Source organism: Molothrus ater, chromosome 8 (genome assembly GCF_012460135.2).
Source record: "Molothrus ater isolate BHLD 08-10-18 breed brown headed cowbird chromosome 8, BPBGC_Mater_1.1, whole genome shotgun sequence".
Classification (NCBI taxonomy): Eukaryota; Metazoa; Chordata; class Aves; order Passeriformes; family Icteridae; genus Molothrus; species Molothrus ater.
Window position 1 is genome coordinate 12,460,531 of NC_050485.2, and position 24,756 is coordinate 12,485,286.

The following is a 24,756-nucleotide window of genomic DNA, read 5'->3' on the forward strand; positions in this document are numbered from 1 at the left end:
TCCTCTGAGACATCTGTGCAATTATTCCTTTTGGAGCTTTCATTGCTATGACATTAATTTGCATTAAAGGCTTGGATGTCTAAAATTGTGTTTGCCTGCATCTTATTTGGGTCATAGTGTTGCAGCTTTCCTGCCCTTCACTTCCCTGCCATGACAGCACCACTCAAGCAGGCAAAGCAGGCATTTGCACCCTGTGCAGACATGGGGTTGGATATACATGATGTTCAGTGTTACAGAAGGAGGGTGGTTAGGGTATTCAGTGAGCTGATGTGAAGACACTCAAGAAAATGGACTTGGCAGAGGATAGATTTAAACTTCTGTGAAATGCCTACCTTTGCATTTAGAGAAATGGCATTTCACCCATAAGTCTTGGCACACCTGCTAGGGGCAGTGGCTAAACCAAACAAAACAGATGTTCATAATTAAGTTGACTGGCAGCAATATAGGATGTTACTTTTTTTTCCTTCGACATACTGAGCTTGTTTCCCTTAATATGGGTCTTCACATCACTTGAACTGCTTTCTGTTCAAATTGCTATTCACTGGCGAGTTCCATTATGATTTAACTAAAATCAGGGAAATAGCCTTCTCATCTCCACTCCCATGAGTGGAAGGAAGGGCAGGAAAGGAAATGTGTATGTTCATCATGTTTAAGAGGTTATTAGGTGGAGATGGTAAAAAAACCTGCTCCTTATTTTAATTTGCTGACCTTTTAACTTTCACATTGGAGAATGTGGGAGAATGAAATGGTTTATATATGTTTTCTTTAGATATTTTTAGTAAGAGCTCTCAGATACTGTTCTTTGGTGTTGAAAATGCACTTAATTTTTAACCTCCTCTGTTTTAAGAAGGTTAAACTTAGAGGGTTTTTCACTTTGATCTGTTAAGGTTAGAGCTGTCTTATCACTGTTGTTTGAGGTAAGTGGGCAAAGGAAAATTTGGGGGATTTCAGCTAAGTTCTGTAAAAGGGTTTCAGTAAATGAGGGATCCAGGTCAAAAATGCAGAAGTTGGGTTGTAACTTCTATAGGAAAACACTGTTTAAGAAGTACTTTTTAGCTAAGAAAAAAAATGAAGAGGTTTTTGCTTGTAAAACCTAGGCACGAAGCTCTAGAAATGGTCTAAGGCTACCAAGAGGTTTCTCTTTGTTTGTTTTTAAAGTTTTCTTAAAAACCAGCTTTCCTTTATTTGGTGCTCCGTTTTTGCACATATGTGTTGCTGTGTACACAACTCTGTTCCATACTGCATAGGGAGGAACATTTTCAGACCAAAACAGACTAAGACTTGTTTATTAACAGAATATTAGTGAAACAAGATGCAGTGAAACAAAGTGAAAAAGATAAACCACTACATTTTTATTGGTGGTGGTGTAAGTTTCCTTCACTCCAGTATTTTTTTGCTTGATGCAGATTTTGGGTTCTGCCCCCCCAGCAAAAATAACACACACATGTTGTGTGTAATTCTAAGCCCTTTGCTCTGCTACTGTAGTAATGCTGTAAAGATTTAGAAATTATTCTACTGCCAAATACAAGACATTTGTTACTCTCAGAGATGATGGCTTAATTTTTAGTATTCCTTGGTGGTTTATATCTTGACATTTCTTATGACCTACAATTAAAATGACTTTAGCAAAGTCTCAACTTCTATCCAGATTTCTGAGTGTGGCTGAGTGTCTCCAGGGAGAGCCTTGAACTGCTCACTAAATCAATTTGTTCTTTTCTCAAAACAGATTAAGTATGTTATACCACTTTATATTAAAAAATAAATAACCCCAGATGACATAACTGCTACATGTAAAATTAAAAAATGTGCTCTGCACATTTTGAAGGGTAGTAATTTTGATGCCAATGCTGTGCTGATAGTAATACACCAGAGAGAGCAAAGAATGGTTAAAAACAAGCATGTCTAATCCTGTCTCACTGTTCTGCTAGTCTCGTTTGAGAATTAGGTTGATGGCACTCTACTTGGGTGGGTACTAACTGCTAGATGTGGCAATAATCTTCTTTAACAGAGCCTGAGACACTTTGGTTCCACTACTTTGTCTCCTTGGAGTTAGATTTTTTTTTTTTTTAATTTGTCTTACTCATGCCTACTGCTTTCTTTTAAGGTCAGTCTTCTCCCTATTCCTTTAGCAATATAGGCTGCAGAACTTGCTTGTGACTCACCTGCACACTTAGCTGATGCTGCAAGTATAATTTGAGCAGACTTCTCGTGTTTACTATTTTGTATCCAACACACAGGAGGAGCAGAGGGAGATCTGTAGCTGCTGGTGCCCTGCAAATCTGCAGAGGCTGTACAGGCAGCTGTATGCCGGGAGAGTCGGATGCACTGGCTATGCCAGAAGCAGCTTTTGTTCCTTCAAGCCACTTCCATGGTTGTGCTTGAGTGGATTATTGTTTAAGGCTCTGTAAGTACAATAGAACTTAAGGAAAAGGGAAGGGGAGAATTTTTTCTAAAATAGAACAAAGCACACTAAAAAAGTTTCTACGGAAATAGATGGCAAATGGTCACTAATAATGGGATTTTACAAGAGATGTCCAATCTCCAGAACAATGGTTCCGTTTAAGCCAAGATTAATAGTGCTTGTTATCCTGTGCCTGTGAGTTGGCAGCTCAGTCCTCTGCCACAAACAGATGCAGTCTAATGTGCTGCTGCCTGCTGGGCCGGGAGGAGCCGTGACTGCCACAGCCACTTGTGAAATGATAGCGAGTTGCAAACCTCGGTAGGATTGGGCCCTCCAGCCCCAGGCTGACTCTGACTGTAGCTGGCTGGGTGCTGTTGGCCTGGAGCAGGTGCTGGAGAAGGAGCTGCCTGGACTGCCTTGCAGAGGGCAGCCACACCAAATTTTCTTATTTCAGCTTGGGCCAAAGCTACCTCCATCAGATTATGGCTTCACAAAATATGCTGAAATGCCTGTCCTCCTAGTCTTATTTCCCTGTTCCTGCTTAAACCCCTGATCTATTCTATTCACTCATGTGCAGCCCCTTAAATCTGGGGTGTGAGGCTGGGAGGGAGGTCGGGTGCAGCACAGCCAAAGGGACTTCAGGGTTTCCAGACTGTGACAGGAGAGCAGAGACATGGACTACAGCAATCTTGGCCTACTCATGCCCTGTTTTTAGGTGCACTGGACCCATCTTAGATGCCTTAGAAAAGAGCCTTAAGAAAAGAGCAGGATTGGAGAAGTGGTTCTTTCAGTAATTAGATTTTTGGAGAACAACTTGGGAGAAGAAAAGGATTTTGTTGTTATTGTTGTTCTAAACTGGAGATCATGATAATAGTGCAAACAGCTGCCGTTAGGCCTTAAATGCATACAGTATGGCAACAACCTGGACCTTTCCTTTCCATCTCAAAATAAGGAAATTGCAAATTCTTGGCTTTCTGCAGCTGAGAAAATGTGTATTTCAGTTTTGTTTTTTTTTTTTTTTTGAAATAATGTGAAATACAAGTTTGAGAAGGCTTTCTTTCTGTTTATGCAGAGAAAAAAACTAAAGATAGTTGTTTGGGTTTTTAAACTGGGAAAACTAATTGAGAAAATTATGACTAAATAAACAAAACTTTTGCTTCTATACACTGGTGAGAAAGAAAATGAGAAAAAACACAAGCAAAATTTACATACTTATTACTGTGGTTCTTTCATACTTAGCTGTGCCCTTGTAGCATTCTGCCTAACAGGGTGAGCTTGAGAAATCTCCCTGGAGGACTGGTTGTAGTAATGATGTGATACAGGAGCCACCGGTTTGACCGAGTGTCTGAGTGGCTGCACTGCTCAATGCAGCAGCCCCCTATGAGAACCTGCTTCTTCTATTTTGGGAACAAAAGATGTCAGGAGGAAATGGGGTAGCACAGGAGTGCTGGCCCAGGCTTCTCCTGGGGCTCTGCAGGGCACCAGGAGCCCTGCTGGGCTGAAGGCAGGAGGCTGCTCCAGGGCTCCCCAGGCAGGAGGGGATGTGTTGGGTGCTGCCAGGTGAGGCACACAGCAGGTTCCAGTCCAGCCTGGCCCTTTCTGTGACTTTCTGCTACTTGTGTTTGGAAGGAGTGTGCATCCTGTCTGTTCATCAGATAAGTGTCTCTATTTTACAGCCATGTGGCTGCTGCGTTTTGATGTGATCTATTTGAGTGGTTTTTGGTTCTTGTTTTAATAAGGATTACTGAGGACCAAGTCTAAGTGTAGGCAAAGCTGAAAGTTGTCTGAAGCTGCAGTCCTGCTTCCCTTCACACAGATCTTCCCAGCTTTACTTTCCTCCCTTGTTCTGTCTCTGCCCAGGAAGGAATACACCAACCTGCACGGACATTCTCGTTCTCACCCTCTCACGGACACTCTGTCTCTCATCTTCCCTCTCCAAAACCCTCACCTATTTTGCATTACTTAGTTTAACAACAGTTTTTGCTTTTCTCTTATTAAACTAGCAGGCTGTTTCTTGGTCAGTGTGGATGGCATCTGATGCTTGTCAGACATACACTCACTGTTGATTCTGAGTTACTTTAGAATTTCAAGAAAGCCCAAGTTTCTAAAACGTCCTGATAGAGAGCTATGATACCTAATAAGGACTGCATGTAATAGTTAAACTCTCTGTAAAGTTTGTTAATGTTTTCACATAGCAGAAGTACGCTTGCTGACCAGTAAGCTTATTTAGGAAGAGCAGCACTTTGTGTTCTTCACTTGTGACCCAGTTACAGCTGTGGATAAATGAGAAGTTGGGATTGCTGACATACTGTGGTTTTACAGGAATTTTGAGTTCGAACATATTCTACAGTTCAAGGAGAATAATGCTGGAACTTCAAAATAATTTGTGAAAGTAGGAAAATACCCTAAAATGCACCTGCCTTATGCATTTCTATAGGAGGATTGTATAACATTCTTTAACTGTTTATCTTAGCAGTATTTTGTTTTCAAAAATTTCTGTTTGAGTGTTTTCTATTTGCTATCTCTTCATTTTTGTCTGGTTATGTGGAGTCCAAGTGATATTTTGTGTATGGAAACTGAAGGGTTTACACTTGGTTACTTTTAGAGATTGAGTTATTTACAGTTATTTAAGCCCAGCAGAGGTAAGTGCTGAGGTACAGACAGTGAGATACCATGGGTTCGCTCTTGCTTTCCGCAGAGGGTAAGGCTGAGGACAAGAAGCAGGATTCCAGGACTATCTGTGATGGTCCAGAGAGATCTGTTATGAACTTGTCTTTAAAATCTGATGGCCACCAGCTGGTGGGCTGGGACCAGGATATGATGAGAAAGCAGGGAAAGTTCTTGGTGCTTGACCTAAGTCCCTTGCAGTGATACAGCTGAGATTAGGAAGTTTAAAGATGAACTTCTTGATACTTCCCTATTGGATTTCCTCCAGTTCACACTTAGAGTATTATATATGCTTTAATTTTAAGGCTTGTCATGCACAGGTTGCTCTGGGTGTTTCCCTTCATATATATATACCACTTCCATTAATTTTAGCAACATCACTGAGAAAAAGAGCACCATTTTATAAGAAAAGATGTTGAAACTATGTAGTATATTGGGCCAAAATTGGTGGGTTTAGGAGCAGGGGCTCCAGGGGTGGGGGCATTGTCTGGGCTGCCCTTCAGGAGGGTCCCTGAGGGATCGTGTCTGCCGCAGAGCACAGTGAGGGTCACCCAAAGCAAGGGCATCCCGGGCGAAGCTGGGACCTGGGGAGGAGGAGTCCAGCCTGGGCCAGGGGAAATGGAATGAAGAGGCAAGGAGTAGGCCAAGGACACGTGAGAAGGAGGAGGAGCAGGCAGAGAAGGCGCTGCGGACGCACCCTGCGGCTGAACGTGCTAGAGGCAGGGGCAGGGCTGGGGGTCCGGCCCGGCACAAAGCGGGGGAGCTGGGCCAGGAAAGGTCTTCGGGTGAGGCTGACCCTTGGGAAGGGGAAGCTGCAGGAAGAGAGGTCCCCTCAGTGGTTGCTGAACATAGTCTCCTTTTTTTTCCCTCCTCAATTTCTGAAACAGTAATTAACAGTTTGTTGTTAATTGTAAATAAAGGAAAATTATGTGGAATTCCCAGAGTTGAGATTCTTTTACCCATGATGTACAGACAACAGATTTGAGGGATTCTTTTATCGCTTTTGCTGTTGTTTAAATCTTTGGGGTTTATTTTTACAGCTTTGGTTTTGAACTTTGGAAGCCTAGAGATAAATATATCCCTTAAAAAAAACAAACAAAGAGCTGAAAGCTGAAATTTTTATGTGATGATGAGACTTCGGAGAGCTGGCTTTAGGAAAAATTCCTAGTGCTGCAGGGGACAGGATAAAATTGCTGGCGTTGGCAGCTCTGCTGTGCAGGCTCTCCTTCCTGCCGCCGGCTTCTGCAGCCTTCCTGGCCTCTCCTGCTCCTGGTCGGCTCCTCCACCGAGTTGATTTTTGCGGTGTGATCTGCTTGGAGCCGGAGTTCTGCCCGTGGTGCACTTGTCATGCACGCCATAAGCATTTCTGTAGGAGTAGCCTAACGCAGAGTGTCCAGCATTGCGATACAGCGGTTCGTAGCCAAAAAATCATTTATGGCCAAAAAGCCTGTGCGTTTTTGTGCTCCCCCTGCTGGATCTGGAAGAGCAGGAAGCCCTCGCGGCTGGAGCGCTGCTGGTTTCCCTCCGGGCCCGGCTCCCTGGCCGGGCTCGGTGCTTCCCTCAGTCCGCTCCTGCAGCGGCAGAACGGGCCGTGCCCCAGCTATGGATGTGGCCAAGGCTGGGAATTGTGCAGCATCGAGTTACGGTGCCACAGCAGGGCTTCAAACACACCTGGAAAGGGTGGCTGAGGCAAGCCAGGTGTAAGGGCTTTCCAGCTGACACTTCTTCTCTACCATCTATTCTCATTCTCAGGTGTAGCCCACTAACCCCCCTGAACTTTGCCAGAGAGACAGTTTTGGGGATCTTTCTAGAAACAGGATGAGAGAAGGGACCAGGCTTTAAGAAGCTAATTTTATTTTTAGAAGCTGATTGCTGTTCCCAGCAGGACCCTGTGAAGTGTGTTGGCAGAGCTGGGGCTGGAGTGGTGGGGGGGGACATTGTACAAGCCCTGAGCAGGTTGTGCGGGGAAACCAGGGAGCAGATGCTGGTGGGGACAGTGCCAATGTCCTTAGAACCAGCTTGGACCTGGTTTATGAAAGGGGTGGGTGGTCAGTAATGTGAATTCACAGAAATGTTAATGGCTAGCCCTTTCATTGTAAGAGGTGCTCTATAAAACAAAGTAGGAATTGTGGTGCCGGTTTTACAGATGGGCAGAATAAAGCACAGAGGAAGGAGCAAGGCTTTGTGTTTGTGTGCTGCAGCAATGCAGTTCAAGCTGGCTTAAACAGCCTCTGTTTCTACCCTCTGCCATGATGGCAGATCACTCCTGTCTTGGGCTTGCTCCCTGTGTTGTGTTGGCAGAGCTGTTTGAGACAACATGCTGAAGGAAATTAGTTGCCCCATTCCAGCTAACCATGGAGCTGCACAAATGCAGTGTTGAAAGTAAGACTCCAGGAGAGAGGAGGGAGAGGCAAAATTCAAGTGTCCAGGTAAATGCTGTAGCCTGATGTGACAAAAGTCCAATCCAGTTACACCTGGAATGGTAACCAGATCTTGGGACAGGCAGAAAAAAAAGTTTTTCATTTGGAGAAACAAACTAAAATAACTAACTGCAACTTCATTAAAGTCCAGTCTGCGTTGGCTGAGAAAGTCATGTTAACAAATACTAAATTTCAATCAATTCAAGTGATATTCCTACCTTGCATAAGCAGAAGAAAAGCACTGGGGAAAACTTCTGGAAGAGAATAAACCTGTTCTGGGTGAAAACATTCACAGTTGAATGAGGCCTTAAAGCCAAACGTTCACCCAGGGTGCTTGTCAATATGTAATTTCTCTAAAATTGCCCTTTGTGAGACAAGAAAACCATCAGTGTCTCTGTATGAAGCAGACAGTCCCTTGGTGACACTGGATGTGTTGGGGTGGGATGACTGTTTCTAAAAAGGTTTTCAGTCATGTTTTTATTCTTGGTGAATTACCAGTGAAAAGGATAAATATGGCTGCAGAACAAACAGTGAATGTAAGTAACAAGTTATTACAAATAACTTAGGGTTTTTCCTCTGCCTTTTTTTAAAGTCACCTGTTACTTTTGCTTAATTTGAGTTGTTGTGAAAGTATCTGCTCTCACAGCTGGTAGTTGGGGAGGTTGGACTGGTTGCAAATTGTGTGGGGCTTGCTGTGTTGTGTTTTGGTTGGTATTTTTTTGTTGGTGGTGGTTTTTTTTTCCCCCCCAGTAGTATGTGCTTTTTCATGTTTAATGGGATTTTTTTTTTGTATGGAAGTTAGTTGGAAGTCAGTCAAAAGAGAGGCAAAATGTAGTCAGTGTTCCTTTTCTCAATATTTGCTGAGTTTTGGAGCTTGGTAGTATCATGCTGTAAGGACACCTTGTCTGCCTGCTGAAACAGCATGTAACAAAATACAGACAACCCATAAACATTCCCCTGTCTCGCTTTGCAATCTTTCTTTATAATTAAAAAAACATTTCCTAGAAGTTGCAGTGCTGTGCCAGTGTAATCCACAAACTTGTTTTGTTTTGCTGCAGAGAGGATGGTGGTTCTGAGGTATTTTGGTGTATTTTTTAAAGTAGTGTTTAGGGGGTTGTTTTATCTTTTTTAATGGCACTTAGCTCACAGTAGTCAGTGAGTACCCTTTATAAAGAGAATAAAAGAGACTTCAGCATGACCTTTAACTGAAAAAAAATTACCATTTGGCTCAGGAAATTTTGATATAAACCTCAACAGAATTCTCATTATCTTTTCCTTATTTCATTGTTACAAGCATGAAAACCTGTAATACTTAAACTACTGAGTGAGTCTCAAAAGCTTGGGAGTGGTAAAAGCTGGGCTAGAACCCCAGCCCAGATCTGATCATCCTGGCTTGGTTGTTGGACTCCTAAATGCTCTCAATTCATTTCAGGTCTTTTCACTGAGCTGATTCAAATGCTGCTGTGTTCTGCAGGAGAATGGAAGCATGATGTGTCTGTATTTTTTTTGCAGGAAAATGGATCTTGTTATGTGAGGGTGTCGAGGAAACAGTCCCCAGCTACTGAGAGGAAGAAAGGCCGGTGGGAAATACTCAGGTAGGAAAGCTGTGTGTGTCATCCAGCAGCAAAAACACTTGTAGGCCTTCATTCTTTTTCCAGACACTGTGTCGTGTTTGATGCTTGAATGGTTGATCTGGTCACTATCATAGTTTACTTGTTGTTTCAAGAAGCAGCTCTGTTTGGTCAATTGATTGCAACAACAAAACACTGCAAGCAAAGCCCTCAGCATAAACATTCCTCAGGCTATCCCCGGTACAGTATTGATCCTGATACGGAATACAAACAAATTACTCTGTGTGTGCACCATTCCAGCTATAAAACAGAGCAATAATATGTTCTACTTGCTGCCAATAAATGTGCATTTATAATAAACTAAGCAGAAATCCCTGAGTAGAAGTGAGCAGTAGTTTCAATAATATGTTCAATATCTTATGTCTAGCTGTTGTACAGAATTTTTAAAAAAGCACGGAGTGGGCACTCCAGGGTATCTGTTTCCTTCTTCACTTTAGAAAAATAATCTTTGCAGACTTATTCTGTTGCTGCTTTTCCTTTGCTTGTGGGGTTTTTTTTTAGATGTTTTTAAATACTTTATAAAGCCATAGGTAAGCTCATCTCTGCCTTTTCAGTGTAGTTCAGTGCTTCTCTAGAATTTGACCTACATCATCATTTTCTTGTGGACCAGCTGCTTCTCCTTACACTGCTGTGTGGGTCTTATCCATTTTTGATCCTTGTCAAATCCCAGTGGGATTTCTATATGTTGGGAAATAGCACTAAAGCCACTTCCATGCATCTGTATTTGTTTTGAATGCACCTGAAAAAGTCAGTACCCTGTGACCATCACCACTGGGGGTGCATAACTGAACCCATTTCCAAACAGAAAAAATGTTACTGATGATCAGAACATAGATTTTTTTTTTTTAATCTGCTTTACCATGCTCATATAATCCACCATCCATATTTTCAGTGCTGCACTTTGATGAGTTACAGACAGTTGACCTCAAGGCATTTCTTGATGAACGTTTCTATCTGCTCTCAGCCTTGAAAAACTCAACCTTTTCAAGAGCTGTATGGGAGAAAAATGTGTAAGACTAATATTTATAGGCTGAAAAAGAAGGGAGAAGAAAGACTCAAGTGTAAAACTTGCTTCCAGCAGAAATGCCATCCCTCTTTTACTGCTGATAATTAGAAGCATTTCTGACATGGTTACAAAGCAAGTTAGTGGTGAGTGCCTGCCATTTGCTGTGCATTTCTACTGCAGGACTGTATTCCTTCCCCATGCTTTCTTCTGTGTTGTTTTCAGACAACCACAAATTTCTGATACTCACTTATTATGTTATGATTCATCAATACTCCTACATTTCAGTTATTTCCAAGTATGTATACGTGATTGTTTGTAAAAATGCAAGGTTGTGATTCAGGTTCAGATTTTGAGTCATTTTTTTTCATAATGTTTAGCAAAGCTTATTTGCATAAATCCTTTCATTAATAGTGCTAGCTGAAATAATCCTGAAAGACAAGAAGGGGGAGAGGTTTTAAGTGCCATACTTTTTGCCAGGAAAAGATCATGGCTGTATTAAGAAATACAGCAGTACTGATTTTAACTCTAATAAGATTTAGAGAATCTCTAAGATTTAGAGAACAAATACTTACAAGTAGTTTTTACTTACAAGATTACAAGTAGTTTTTAGAGGTGTCTTAAATGGTATACTGTATTTAATGGTCCCTGAATATAGGTCTAAGATGCTTGTCTTAGATAATAAAAATAGTATGTGCAGGCCTAGAAATGCAGCAAATAAATAACAAAAGGAAATGCAACACTAAACCCCACCAAAAAAAGCTGTACTCTTGAAAATTTCCTGAAGATTTCCCTAGACTTGGATCCTTGTTTTCAAAAATAAAATAAAGATCACTTTTCTCTACCGTAAGGGAACTTGGGAGAGAAGTTCCTTGCTGTGCCTTTGGGTCATGTGACCTCGCTGCTGTAGAGCTGGAATGTTTGCCATGGTATTTCCGGAGGCTTCATAAACACACAGAAAAAACAGTGGGGGTTAGGAGGATTTTCAAAAAAATTGCTGTATTTCCCCCTTCCCCCCCCCTTTTTTTTTCTGACAGTCTAAATTCTTTGCACTTGAAATGCAGGGTTCTTTTAGGAATTGAGGAAGAGTTTTTATTTGATTAGTCCAGTGAATTTTAAGAAGTAAGTTAAAATATTTGATAATTTTTGACTTGCTGAACTTGTCTAGAATGATTTCTTACTAGATGTAATACCTGGCAACCTACATATTAAGCCTGGCTCTTATTTAGATGGTCTTAATGGTTTACTTTTGGCATGTGTCACTGTGAGTGGCATTCAGTAATCTGACTTGATAGCTGTCATCTTGCACGGCAGAGTAATGCAAACAAAAGATGAGCGCTCAGACAAGGTTACAGTGAAGAGCCATTTCCTAAGTCCTGCTGTGGTGGCATAGAATCCCCAAGTCAAATCAGAAAAGCACAGAATTAGCTCTGGCTCCTGGGATATGAGGGATAAGATTATGCAAACCTCTTGCATCTAACTGTAGGAATAGTACGTGCTCCTTCTCAGACTTTGCAAACACCAGCTTAAATTGGGATTATGAGGACCTCTGTGTGTCTGTAATGCCATGGATATGTGATGTCTTAGTGGCAAGGTGGGCTGAAGGGACTCTGCAGTCCCTCTTACAGCCTGGGCTGGCAGAGCTGCAGCTTCTCCTCCTCCCTTCCCCTTCCAGCCAAGCTGCCTGTTGAACAAGAGCAGAGAATGTATCTGTTTTAAAAATAACCTGGCAAAAATAGGGAGGGAGAGGGAGGATGAATGGACTATTTTTAACTTAACCAAGTCCCTCTGTGCAGCACCATGAAGCTGTCCCAGGAGGGGTGGGGTGAAGGCAGTGCAACAGGAGCCGGTAACAAGTGGCCAGAGATAGGAACTGCTTGTTCCAGATTGCCTTTGTGAAAAATCTCCCAGCAATGAGCCTGTGTATTCCATGAGGCTGCTCAGGCCACGGTCAGTGGGAGGTGTACAACCATATCAAGAGAGGCTTGTTGCTGAATCAGACTATTTATTGCATCAGAAGTTACAGAAAGTCAGCATAGTTTATCTTTTGAGCTTCCCTGTTAAGTATGAAGCAGTAGAGTTGTTTTTTTTTCCCAACTTCAGGCCCCAAACTGGCACTCTGAGGAGGAGCAGGGGTAGATTTGGAATTGAGCAAGGGCTTGAATTCTGCACTTTGACAGGGCTTCTCCACTCCTTTCTCCTGTCCCCTACTGAACTTTCTGAGTTCTCTTTTAAAGTGTGACTAATTATTGAATTACATTCTCCTAGTGTTGAAATGTCTAGAATAATCTACATTAATGAAGTACATCGTACATTTTTTTTCTCTAAGTTTTGTGATGTCTAATTGCCACAGATTGTCACGCTGTCTGACTCCTGCTCTACTGGTCTCTAGCTAGAGCAGTTGAATGAGAAGGGAATAGGATGAAGCTAAGAAGTTGTTCAGAAACTCTTGTACTGTAATTTGTAGGGAAAAACATAGTTTAAAATATTGGCTTAAATATAAATGCTGTGATATATATAAGTCATCTTTTTTAAAAGTAAGCCATGACTCCAAAGGCAAGCTGTGTTTTAATTTGAGTTTATCTGCTTGTATATGTGGGGCTTTTTTCCCAGGTGGACACATAAAAATATGTATAGCTGAGTAAAATGTTGGTAACTTCTTGCTTAAGTTGTCTTCAGTATTGTACTTTGTAGTAAAATGCTGTAGCACCCCAAGTTTCAGGTGAAAAGTTCCAAAGTTCTGTCTTGTTCCTTAGGATATTTCACTGGTTTGTCACTTTGCCTGTATGAGACAGTGCAAAGATTTTTTGTAATTTTGTAATTATACTATGCCCTTTGGCTTTGCCCCTTCCCATCTAAGGATTCCCAAGCCTTCCTAAGGAAACTTTTGTTTAGGCAGGCCAATGGGTGTCATGGTTGAAACTTGTTCTCAAAAGCTCTGTGTTCCTAATGGCCTTTGACAGTAAATTATATTTTTAATGAAGGATTTTCTATCTGGATGAATTGATACTGGCAGGACAGTATTAGTTAAAAATAGAAGAACCTTCTGCAGGCAGATTGCATTCTCTCCTGGTTTTACTTTGTCTAAACAAAAAGCAATGTACACATAGTGAGTGTAGACAGGTCTTTTAGTCTGAGGTACTTCCTTTGCAGATGGCTTCTGATTCTTTTCTTTTTACTTTTTTTTAAAAATAAGTATTGCTTTGAAGGGAGACCAAATCAGTATTCAGGGATTCTGTTTATCATGTCACTGCATGGGAGATTGCTGTATTCTGTACTAGCTACTTTATGGTGGTGTGTACAAGATTCTTATGGCCTTATAAAGGATGCTAACTTGCATGCCTCTCTGCAAAAAAAGTATTTCCAAAAGAAATAATAAGCAGACTGAGTATTTATTTTTGTTCAATACCAAAGTATTCAGAGCTAACTGGCAAATATTTTACTTCTCTACCCTCCCTTTTCCCTTAATCATGTTTATCTCCTCGCTGTTTTCTTCTTTTAGAAATGTGTTCTTTCAGGGTATATTAGTTCAGCTGATTTATAAGCCAAGATTTTATCTTTTCACTGGAAGGATGTGTAAGTAAAGGGACTGAATGGTTATTTGACTTTTGTATCCTGTACATATGTATACTGTATATTTTAGATATATTAGATGTGTGTGTAAATTGAGATCCTGTTTCAGAACAGTTGTTGCTGTCTGAACAATGGTTGATGATTATATATGTATTTTTAAATGACTGAAAAAATCTAAATAAGGCTAAATTAACCTGCAGTAATCATACTGTTGTGTTATTTCTAAGTGTTTCATACCGAATAGTATTTAAATACATTTCTCTATTTCACCTTCTTGAAGTTAGTAAGTTGAAGGTATGACTGGTTTTTCACACATTTCATTAGGCCTTGATATTTCTGACAGCATAGCTTTCTTTTTCAGGCCTTCAAGTGAGAAAACAGAGAGAAAATTATTTCCTTCTCAAGACAAAAGAACAGTGCAAGTGTAATTTCAGCTCTTAGTTTTTCTTTTGTCTGTGTCTCTTAACCTGGTGTGATTAATTTGGTTTGATTTGGTCATGTTTTTAGAAGCTTATGAAAGGATAGGGAAAAGGGAAGAAAAACACTCCTTTGAAGCAGGTATCAGTGATTCAAATGCTGCCTTGAATCATGAAGATAGATATGTCTGAGATCTGTGTTACTAGAGTGTGAGAAATTCTGTGTGAAATTCCAGCAGGTGTTTAGCCCAAACTGATGATCAGGCAAGGGTCAGGGACAAGTATATAAACTGCTTGAGTCTGCTGAGGATGTGTAGTCTTCACCCCAGATCAAACTAAGCCTTTTCAAAGAAAATATTTTAAGCTAGCGAATCATGGAAAACCTCCATATACACAATGTAATCTAAAAATCTCAGAAGTCAAAATAAACCTAGTTAATCTGCATAATCTGAATGTGTGGAGGAGTGTGTCTGCCACACCTTGAGGGGTCTTTTCTCTCTCTTGCTTATACCTGTCCCATACATCAGAGAGCTCAAACTGAAAGCTAAAAATACTCTTTTACAGTGGAGTGGGAGGGAAAAGAAAACAGGCATGAACACCGCCTTCCAAAGATCCTGAGTGTTTGCTGCAGAGCAGTCTGTTGACACAGAATGCAACAAAATAATTATGTGTTGAATATGGTGTTTTCTTTGTCGCCTTTGATTGGGGCACTTCAGTGGAATTTCTGCTTGCCCGTGTGCTCTCTTAATGGGTGGGCAGAAGCTGACTGACTTGTATAGGTTGGTTTCTGCTAAATAGAGTTTAGCAATGACCATTTTATTACTGCCCTTTTAAATGTAAACATTCCCAGTCTCTTCAGGCACTCTTCTTAAAATATGCCTTTTATTTCCCCCCCCCGATGATTTTCATTGCTACCCTTTGATTTTTGTCTCATTTTGCTCTGAATTTATAAGTTTCTCAGCCTACTACTGCCAACAGCTAGACTGTCACTACTCCTTTAATAAAATCCATGGCACCAGGGGAGCACTGGTTTCTTGGGTCCCAGTCTGATAACAGATTTCCTTCTCTCACTTTCCTCTTTTGGACTGTTTAAATATCCACCAAAAATAGTGAATTCTTTGTTGGTAGGAGCACCTGTGCAGAGCCCACTTAACATCTACAGTATGGTAATAGTTTTTGGTCATTATTGCTCTGGACCTGATAGAATCCAGAAGTGTAGTGCTCTTTATCAGTTTGTAGAGTCTTGCAGTGCTTTGCTCTGCCTTTCCCTCACCTTTCCCTTTGGCCTTTTTGGTGCCTGGTGCCTAAACACCTGCCTGGTGGCTTTTTCCTCAGAAGTTCTCACTGGGAGATCCCTGTTCCCTCCATCTTTTCACAGCACTCAGAGTGTTTTGGGAGTTGATGCAGAGGGGAATGATGGTCCTTGCAGCAGAGGGTATGCTCCAAGAGAAGATGTACTTAGACCATGTCTTGTGGGCAGATAGAAGCTTGATGTACTTCAGCTGCCCACATTCTGTGTGGAGCCAAAGCAGATGCCTCATATCCATCGTGTGCATTGTGTTGGGCTCAAGCTAATAAGCTCGGTCTCTTGGCAGGATGTGTTAGATCAGGCTTACTGCTGTGCTAATTGTGCTTACACAGCTTCCAGTTTGGAGCTGGCTCATTTACAGCTGGCTTGGATGGTGGCCAAGAAGGCTCGCCTCTGCCTGCAGTATGCCATGTAGACATACACACATCCAGCACTTGAACGTGTCTGTCAATAGCAGGAAATTATATTTGGAGGGAGGGGAAAATCTTTGGCCTGGCTGCAAGTGTAAACAACGACAATATTAACGAATGAGGAAGTAGGTAACAGCTTAATAAGGAGAAAGTTTGATTATTTTAGCCTAATTTAGACTCACTGCCACAAGTTGTTTTCAGCCTGCTTGGCCCTGTGTTGTTCCTCCTTTACCACTGGTTTTGTGGGGGTTTTGGTTTGGGTTTTTTTTCCAGTATAGCTTGGGAACACTTCCTGAATTTAAGAAACCTCATTGTAGAAGTGAGCGGCCTGGTATTTTAACTGAGAAACAGAAACAAATCTAAACACAATGTTAAAAAATGGGCAAACATTCAGAGGATAGAAACTTGCTTTTATGATTAGCCCATCCACTGTTTTTCATCTTCCCTTACTTTGTATGTTAGCAAGTTATTGTGTACACTGGCTCTAGTGCAGTGTCAAGGATTGGCACATCTTAGTGTTCAAGTGCTGTAGTTACCTAAAAGTACAGGATACTCACTAGTAACAGGAATTATTCAGGAAGAAGAAACCCAGAGCTGTATAAAGTTCAAGTTTGTTTATTTAGGTTTGAAAAGCTAGAGCTCAGAATGACTTGAAAGCCACATCCTCAACTGGCAAAGATCAGTTTCAACAGTTACCAGCAGCTGTGTCGTTTACTTCATCAAGAATATGTCCCCTCAATTATTATGGAATCTTCTCTCTGTGGAGGAGGGGTGGTGGTGGATGGGAACGTGGGAGTATGTATGTGTGTGTGTATAAATAGAGAGAAAAAACTGGGCTAGGTCTCTTAACTTATTGTTAAATAATGAAATTATTCATGAGCCACATTGCTATGAGCTCTCTTAATATTTGAGCCCATTTTTTGTTCAGATTATTTTTTTAGTTGCAAACATCCATGCATCACTGCATGAACTTGCTTGACAGTTTAGAGGCCACTTCTCCTTTTAAACAAGCCTTGAAGAGACAGTAACAACCTTCCAGTTCTACAATCACTGTTATTAAAGCAACCAGGGGAATGTATCTCTGCAAAGGCAGAGTTGAATAATGATTTAGCTCCCAGAATTAATTTGAAATTTCATCAGCACTAAGTAATATTTTAGTGGCAGTATAATCCTGTACATTACATATTAAGTGTGCAGACTGCACTGCCAGAGGAAGAACCCTGCAGTATTTAAGTGACACTGTAACACCATGGTATTATATTCAGGTCATTAGGGGGCATTTTACAGGATTGAAGTGATCTGGCAGAATGTCAAGGGTGAATCGTATATTCTCTGTTTCTTTGCCTCTCCAAATATGTAGATTAGGGGTTTAAAAAAAATAAGTGACACGTGGTCACTAGTGTTCCTCCCCTGTCTCAGCCCACTGTATCACCTGTGCACCACTTGCATGGTCAACAAACACTGAGGGGAAGGGAAGGGGAATAATAGATACAGATGGCTCAAATGCTGAGGGCACTGTACTGAGGGCTGGGGAGTTTTGTGTATGAATCACAGCAACTGATGGATAAGCATGAATTCAAGTATTTGGCTTTTGTAGCAGGTGTCAGCAGGTGTCCAGAATGATGGGAAGTTCTGAGCCCCAAGGTGGGTGTTTCCAGAGCAGATCCCTAACACTACGAGGCAGGGGCACTCTTGTGGTTGAATATACTAAGGAGATGAATGCCTCTCTCCCCTTTGTGCTTTAGAAATTCCTTCTAAATTCATGTGTGTGGCCCATCATAATGATTTTGATACCTCTTTTCAGATGTAGTCTTCAGTCAGCTCTGGTTGAATTTAGGGAGAGTATTAGGCTGTGAAAAGCATGTGTTCTCAGCAGCTCATTGCTGCCTCTGGCAGAAGTTGCTGCCATTCAGATCTGCTATCTAGATAGTTCACATGATTATTCTGTGCACCACTGGAGACAAACTGGGCTGGGTTAGTTTAAACATGTAAATAGTAGCTTTGGATCATTCTTTCTGCAAGAAACAGATAATCATGACACAAGTAGCCTAGCTGTCTAATAGCAAATTTCACCACATCAGTTTTCCCTTGTCTTTCCTTCACTTTGTTTAAACTACAGCTTTTGGGGTGGTGGGAACATTTTTAAAAATAAAAACAGTGATAAGAAAGGATCACTGACAACGAGTGAAGCTGAAATGATGTTTATCTTCCAGTGGTGGAAATGGCAAGGTAACATGCTGGTTGGTCAGGGGTTCATAACCTTTTTAGATGACAGAGTGGCCATCATAGGAATGGGGTGCATGGCTGTGATCTTTCTGTGCTCCAAGTAGTTGAGGGGGGAACCTCAACAACAGTTTGCCTGTTGGAAGAGTTTGGTTTTCTCTAATCTAGAAGAATGGGCCAATTTGTTATAGGATAACACCTGTTTTCTTCTTGCTGCACTCCATATGACGGGAAATTCTTAGAAAAGTCTCATGGGCGAGAGGTGTGCCTGGCTGCTGCAGAGTAGTACTGAAAAGGAGTGGTGAGGATACTGGACAACTGGACAGTATTTTTCCAGGTCTTTCCTGTAAAAGATACGTAAGATAACATTAAAATCTTACTGGGGAGTGGTGGCAGGACTGGTATTTGTGGAGAAGTGCTGGCGATGCCCATGGCAGAGCTGCCTTAGCTGGCAGAGCTGCTGCTGTAGGGGGCTGGGGAGGCAGATCAGCAGGTTAAACACGGCCGTGGTGCTTCCGTGAGCGCTCGTGAAGGGAAGCTCCTGTTCCTCCTGCTGCCTGCCTGTGGGGTGAAGGCAGGAAGCTACAGACAATAGCTGGGCTCCTGCACCCTGCCTACATAAGTGTCTTCTGCTCAGAATACCCACTTAGAGGCATGACTGGATTAACCCACAATAGCTTGTTTTCTGTTCCTACTGCTTTCATATATGTCAAAATATTTCAAACATTGTTCACTGTATTTTAAATTACTTCAATGCCTTCTGCTTCCTTTTATTTTTTTTTCATTAGAAAAGGCTAAACTTTTATTTTCATATATATAGACTACTTTCACTGAGGGTAAAGTTTTGGTTTAGATTTTGAGGACTGTTCTCCCTTGATCTTGATTTTTCTTTGGTTGTCACTAGCTTTTGTTTTAAAATATGTATCAGGAAGCCAGTTCTGTCCAACCATTTCTTTTTCAAGTTAAAGGCAATGGGCTTTCCTGAAAAATGTCCATAGAAAAAGAACTCCCCAGAGTGTGTCTCTAGTGATCTGTGCAGTTAGCAGTTACTCCTGTGAGCTGTCATTTTACAGTAAAAATAGAAAATGTAAAATATTGATTACATATGCAAGTACAAGAAATGTACATCTGTATACTAGCTCTCCAGGAGCTTGTAGATAAAAATAGATTTCAGTCACATTTTTCCTTTTAATGTGCCACAACAAGTAAGTTTTGGTCTTGAAGAAGTATGTGTGAAGCCATAAGGCTATAAACTTGTGAAGAGAACTTTATTCCAGCTATTTAGTTAAATAAATAGCACGGGGCTTTTATTTTTTTTTCCTGGGGCTTCCTTTGCTAAGTAAGGGACATGTACTACTTATCATGGTGCAGCAGTGAGCAATACCATAAAGTTCAGAGCAGGATAGATCTTTGTTATGCATATTGTATACCAGGTATTTTAGTTTTTGATGCTATAAGTCTGACGCCCATGTTATTGTTCCACTTGTACTGCTTTTTCAATGTATTTGCTGATGCTGGAACACTTTTTGCACTAAATTGTAGATAACTCAACGTCTGCTTTTCTCAATTGAAATAATCGTGCTGCTCTCACTGGTGGTACACAGCTCAAGCCTGTTGAGCTTCCAGATGTTTGCCTTCCATCTCACGAAGGCAAACATCTGGAGGATAGGCTTCACTGTCCTTGGCCATTGAATCTGTTGTGACTTTTTTTGATTGCTATCAGTTTGAAGCATTGTCAGATACTGTTTTGATCCAGAAACTCTCCAAACCAACCTGTGCCTCTAGCTTCTTGTAAGGACTGGTCATGAAAATAGGAAGATTGTAGGACAAGCCACATTAGGTTATGAGGTGATGTGTATGTGATAAGTTCTGAGTAATTACACAATAAAGTAATCAGCCAGCAACTTGTTACGTTCCTCAGTAGGGAACCTCAATAATAAGTCTGGCAAAAATAGAATTTTCTTTTAATAGCCATTGTCAAGTATTTTTAAGTATTGTCAGAGTATCTTTAAGTATTGTCAGAGTTTATTTAAAGTTGAACTGACACCAGGTTCCCTTTCCAGTTCTTTGTAGAATGAATCTTAATAATGAATTGAAGGTGTTTTAGAAATAGGCTTTGTGGTAGCAGTTTCATTTCAATGGTTATTCCCTTCATCCACAGTGTGGTGTAGGACTGTAGATATTAGTCTCAAATTATGTCTTATTAAACATTTTGAGTAATAACCACCTGGTTCTTTGATATTTTGGGTTTATACATGAAACCAGGGGATCAACAACGTTTGCTCTTTTTGTTGCCAAAATGTAGCTTGACTTCTGCAAACAGTTCAATGGAGTGGATTCAGTTTTGATAGTGGTATAAGAATATAATAATAAGGTATAATAATAACATCCAGCATTTTTGGGAAGGTTTTGCCTTTGTTTTCTGTAGCTGGTAAATTTATTATTTTGTATGTAAATACATCCAGACCAAATTTACTACTTGTCACATGAATATACTATACAAGCTACCAGAATATTTGTAGCTGTAGTGGTCTCTGATGGAGAGGCTGTACTTAGCAGTATGTCTGCTTTCTTCCTTTTGTAAGCTTGCAGTTGATTCTTTTTTGGACAACGTGCATTCACACATACTCACACAAAGTGCATTATCTGCCTGAAGCCTCAGGCTAAATGTGTGAGCCCAGGTGTCATATTTCTAATGCCCTTTGCATGAAATGTGAGGTAATTGCCCAAGCGCAGAAGCTGTAGGTATGTTTATGAAACATGAAGTACGGGCCCAGTCTGCGATTTCAAGTGTCTTATGAAAATGTGTGTGGTAAGGCTACGCTGTCTTCAAAACAAACTTCTTATGTTCTTGAACTTCAGACTTCTCAGTCCTGAAAAGTGAAGTGAATGACAGAATACCTTAAATAGCTCCGTGTGTGTTTATATTTAATAGGTCTAAAACCACTTACACCAAGGTAACTTACTGCAAAGGAGAAACATCTGCTGAATCAATTTTCATGAAGTAGATGGTTTTCTTAAGTTTTTGTGTTGTGAGGCCTCCCAGGCAAGAGGGGAAGAAAGATACAGCTATGGTGATCTGTTAAATAATTGAAACAAGTGGATTGTGGGTAAATAAATGAATGACAAAGAGATGATGTAAGGAGAGCAAAAAGCATTCTTGCACACAGAACAGTGGATAGTGCCTACCGCTCCATCGTGATCCCAAATGTGAGAAAAATCAAAGGCTTTTTTCTTACTGGAGAGACTGAAAGAAGGTCAAGTTCAAAAATAGCTTTGGGTCAAAAAGGAGGGAGGAGAAAGAGACAGTGTAGTCACTGAGATGAGTAACTTCAGATCACATTTAAGCGTCTGAGATGTCATTGAGGGCGCTGCTGCTGAGGAAGAGGCCTGCTGTACCTAATATTTTCAGTATAGAGCTGACACATGATATCACTACAAGAAATGGGCTGCCTTGGTGCAGGTTGTCATTGTACCCTATTTATTGGTCTCTATTGATCCTCCATTTCCATGGGTGTGATGCTGGGACTTCTGAGGCCACATGCCTTGGTTTTCTTGCGGCAATATTCCAAGCCATTCTATAAATCCTCCCTCATGAATTACGGAGGAAAAAACCTGCCCTGTTCCTTAAATGGTTAAGACTGCTAGGAAGACAGTGAAGGCTTTTGTGTAATTTAACACTTCTTGTCCTCAGCTGTTTACTCACACAGTTAGAAATTGACATAAATGGTGGACGTGTGTTCTAATCCTTATCATCACTGTAACATCTGGAAGTCATAACTTTTGAGACATTTGTAGCAGCAGAAATGGTTTAATGTTGCTGAAACTTCTTTCCTATAAGCATTAAAAATTCATATGGTAGTGGATTTAATCTGAGCCTTGTGTACAAGTACTTTGACTAAATACTCTGCGTTTAGAAACAATGTAGGATCTAATATGCCAAGGAGAAAGGATTTATTTAATTTTATTCAAAAACTTCCAAACAGATTGAGTCCCTGATCGTCTCAGCAGCTGATACCTGTAGTTAGATTTTGAGGAAGTGTCTTCTACTAGCATCTCAATATTTTAACTATAGTTAAAAAAAAAAATTAAAAAAGTAAGGCGTAATACTATTGAATGAGTTAGGAGTCTGAAAACCCCTGCTCAATAAACTGATATGTTCTTCAGGAAACTGATGCTATATCAAAAGCTGCTTCTTCAGATAGCAATCATTAGCTTAGCTTCCCAAAAATGAATGTGAAATACCAACATTTCGAGAAGGCTGTGCCTGTTTATAATGGTACTGGTTTTGTATACAGCATTCTTGGCTTATCTTGAGAGGGGTTCTGACACAAAACAAAACCAATGCAATCTGTTTTAGCCACCAGTACTTTCTTCTGACCTTAAGTATTTCTTGGCTTATGTGTATGAGATCAATTCGAAGTTTCAGTATTTTCTCTTGTTTGGGTTTTTTTCCCCTCTTTGTTTTAATGACCAAATATACAGGATAAAAAGAGGGTCCTCCGTATAAAATCTAAGTTATATATTTAAAATTAAGCATATTCTCACATACAGATACTGAATGTATGTCTTTTGAATCAGTCTTTCTAAACAAGGCACAGAAAGCTACATCTGTTGTGGTGGCAGTGGTCTTTGTCTCCTTTTTTCTTTTGGAATAGCTGAATGTTTTCTTCAAATAATCTCTTTTTTATATAATATATATTTTATATAATAATCTGGAAATCTGCCACTGCTGTGAAAATGAAGCAGTGTCCACTGGACCAAGTAGTATCTTGCATTGAAGTCCCTTAGCAGAAGGAGCAGTGAGACATGCATGCCTGGCCCTGTGTGATCTGTGTGTAACAGATTATCTCTCTTGAAAATGAGCATTCACAGCTCTCTTGGAAGTCACTGTTCTAAAGGGTGTTCTTCATTCACAGGGAGTGAGGCATGTTGCTGTCCCACTCAGTGGGACCCCAGAGGTCAGCCTGAATCCTGGAGATCCACTAGGAAACATGAAAGCTTTGGGGTGACCTTCAGATTTTTAGATGTGGGTAGATGTGGTTTGGTCAGTCAGTGTATTTGTCTTTTTCAACCCTGTTGAGATGAGCTTTAGTGTGCTGAGTAGCATAGATGGGCATTGCTTGCTTGCACTGAGCCACTGCTTAGGTGACCAAATACATAAGCAAGCTGATTTTTGCACTGAGCAGGTTTTTTTAAAAAATGGGCACAATTCCCACTAGTTCCACTTTCAGATCTGTCTAAAAATGAATGATTGCTAGCATTTTCACACTGATGATATCTTGGAGTCATGAATTATTTATCTTCACGACTACATGTGTGTGAGAAAGGATTTGGTTACCCCTGTTTTACAGGAGACAGACCATGAATTGACTTGTAGGCTGTGCCTGTGCTAATGTAGAGTGCTCCGTGGAATGACTCTGTTGGGAAGCTGCAAGGAAGGGTGTTGCTCATTGTACTGTGCTTTATTTTTAGAGGATTCGAGAGCAAACTGCTGCAAGCATCAGACTGCAAGGACTATTGCCTTTTCTCACTCTTTCTTAATTCTGTGACAGTCCTTATCAAAAACTGGTAGTGTTTTCAAGTCTCATAATGGCTTAAGAGTTTTATGTCTCCTGAAGGAAGCCCAAACCAGCTCAATTGTTTCTTTTGAGGGCAAGGTGCAGTGCGTTGTTTGTGCCGCCAGCCTTGGCAATGCCTTCCCCTCCCCAACTTCTTTGTCCCCCTTCTTCCCTTCCCCCGCCTCCCCAATTATTTTTCCAGAGACCTTGGCTTGCTGCTTCTGGGGCAGCAGCAGCAGCTGCTAGTGCTGTCCTGTAATTCTTCCCTCTCAGTCACAGGGGATTGGAAGGGGAAAGACGGTCTGGCTCAGCAGCAGTCCACCAGCTGCCGCTACGATCTATAATGCGTAAATTTGCAAAATACAGCTTTTAATTTTGCTTTGCAGTCAGAATGAAAAACTAGAGTGCACCACCACTGCCATCATTGATTGATTAATAGAAATAAATGCTCCCTGCTCCCCAGTTCAGACTCGGACAAAAAGAACTTGGAAGTGGCTAAAAATAAAAGGTAAGAAACCTGACAGACTTTCCCACCAACAGAGTAATTAAGAACACATTGTTGTGTATGTGTGCTTGAGAATGTGCTCTGGCTAGGAAAAAGCTGTTGAGTAATGCAAAAATATTAACTAAATCACAGTATAAAATCAGGCTTAGGGTCATGATACTCTCTGAAGTACATGGATAAGCAGGGCTTCTTTGTTACAGCGGTAATGACTGAGGGAGTCCCACAGATTCTAGCCTAAGAGGTTTTGAAATTGTGCTTTGAGACATATTTTTGATTTTGAGGTTTTTCTTAAAGGAGAGAAGGGGAATTAAAGAAGAATAGGCAGTGTTCTTTCTCTGCCAGCAATGTAGTAGCCATAGTAAGTGCTTGTTTTGTGTCCAGTCATACACCTTGGGTAAGGAAATGGCCCATAGAAAAAGTAAGCAGCCCCCAAATTTTCATTAGAAATGGATTTTTAACCTCTTCGGTGTGCATTTATGAATGATGAATCTTTTAGTTGGAGCATTCAAGAAGAACCAGCCGTAACATGGCCAAAATTTGTGAGAGAACTTGTTTGAATTGAATAGTTTAACTCAGTGGGTTGTTCAGAAGATTTGAACTATAAAACACCGTACATAAAGAGTTCATGTTGTTGCGG

At 40.8% G+C, this 24,756-nt stretch overlaps 1 protein-coding gene across 7 annotated transcripts in view; it reads left to right on the forward strand.

The window, feature by feature from the left end:
• Positions 1–24,756, forward strand: part of ZMIZ1 (zinc finger MIZ-type containing 1) — a 337,609-nt gene that overhangs the window by 107,254 nt on the left and 205,599 nt on the right. For all 7 annotated transcript variants that reach the window (XM_054515536.1, XM_036385261.2, XM_036385264.2 and 4 more), the window contains exon 3: positions 9,001–9,083. The gene's annotated coding sequence lies outside the window, so the exon portion shown is untranslated. The remainder of the gene's footprint in view (positions 1–9,000; positions 9,084–24,756) is intronic.